Below are 1,681 nucleotides of genomic sequence, written 5' to 3'. Positions count from 1 at the left end.
TTCTAATAGCATTCAACTGATTCGATGGTTGTGCACCTACTTCATGAGATCCTCTAGGGTTGGGTTGAGTTTGACTAGGAAACTTACCTCTTTCTCTTAAAGACTCATTTATATGACTAACCTTGGTTTTCAACTCGGAAATAGCCTGAGAGTTAGCCTGACCTATTCTCTTATTTTCTTCTATACCTTGAGCAACAGATTGCTGAAACTGCATAGTGTTACGAGTTAACAAAGCAAGAGACTCTTCTAAACTCATAATCTTCTTATCCGGAGGGTTCTGAAACTGTGTCGGGGCTGAAGGATTCTTAGTATATCCAAAACCTGTGGGAGCTTGAGAGTTACTAGACTGACCTTGATTCTGGCCCTTAGACCATGAAAGGTTGGGATGGTTTCTCCAGCCAGGATTATAGGTTTCTGAATATGGGTCAAACTTCTGACGGTTATCAAACCTAGTGTTATTATAGAGAGCATTGGCTTTCTCTTCAACAATATTTCCTTCCTAAAAAGGCTCTATTCTACCACTAGTATGACCCACTTCTAAAGCTTCTAACCTTTTTGCTATAGCAGCAATTTTGGCATCTGATTCGTAGCTTTCTTCTACCCTATTAACGTTTCCTCTGCCTAGAAGAGTTGTTTTCTTGGGTACCCTATTACTTTCCCATTGTTGGGTCTTTTCGGCGATTTCATGCAAGTATGTCGTCGCATTATCAACTGTTTGCTTTTCAAACCCACCTGTACACATGGAATCTACTGTAGTTGTGGTGGGATAATCTAAACCCTCATAAAGGATCTGAACTAACCTAACCTTTTCTAAACCATGATGAGGACATTGGGCTAATAAATCATTGAACCTTTCCAAATACCTATACAAAGATTCTCCCTCCTGTTGTGTAAATGTGCAGATTTGCGTCCTAATAGACGAGGTTTTGTGCCTATGGAAAAACTTGTTCAAAAAGGCGGATGTAAGTTGTTCATAGGTTTCAATTGATTCGGAAGCCAAACTATACAGCCACGACTTGGCTTTATCTTTTAAGGAAAAGGGGAATAACCTGAGTTTTAAAGCATCATCATCAAGGTTTCTAATTTTCAGGGTACTACAAATTTCCTCAAAGTCCCTAACGTGGAAATAGGGGTTTTCATTTTCTTTTCCTAAAAAGATTGGGAGCAACTGTAAGGTTCCAGGCTTAAGTTCATAATTTGCTTCAGTTTCAGGTAACTTGATACACGAGGGACGAGTAGTCCTAGTAGGATTCAACAAGGCTTTCAAAGTTGCCATTTCTGGCGCTGTTGGACTATCAGGGATTTTCTCTTCAAACGGACGTTCAAAACGGAATCTCCATGAATCGGACTCTCTAAATTGAGGTAATCAAGACGCTTAGAACTACTAGGTTTTTCTTTAACAAATCTACCTAGGGCGTCTCTTTTACGTTCAGGCATGCAACAGAATAAGGAAGGGAATTCTATGCAAACACAAAACAAGGCTGACTCAACCAAATCAAACCTAAATTTCTAGCAAACAAAAAGCATGATGGCTCTACTTAGATTGTCACTAGACCAGCTTCTATTCTTTCGAAAAGGAACTCGTTACAATCTGAGCAAACCCCTCTGGAATCAATCCGAGTCAAAGTAAGTTGAATCAAGGCGAGGAAAGCTCGGTGGAGCTTTGATACCCAAGGCCTCA

At 40.0% G+C, this 1,681-nt stretch overlaps 1 pseudogene; it reads left to right on the top strand.

Annotated features, from left to right (window-relative positions):
* The first annotated feature begins 812 nt into the window (after positions 1-812).
* On the top strand, positions 813-912 carry LOC113292057 (annotated as a pseudogene).
* Positions 913-1,681: the final 769 nt, after the last annotated feature.

The sequence above is a fragment of the Papaver somniferum genome, chromosome 6 (assembly GCF_003573695.1).
Source record: "Papaver somniferum cultivar HN1 chromosome 6, ASM357369v1, whole genome shotgun sequence".
Taxonomy (NCBI): Eukaryota; Viridiplantae; Streptophyta; class Magnoliopsida; order Ranunculales; family Papaveraceae; genus Papaver; species Papaver somniferum.
This window is presented reverse-complemented; position numbering and strand designations above follow the sequence as displayed.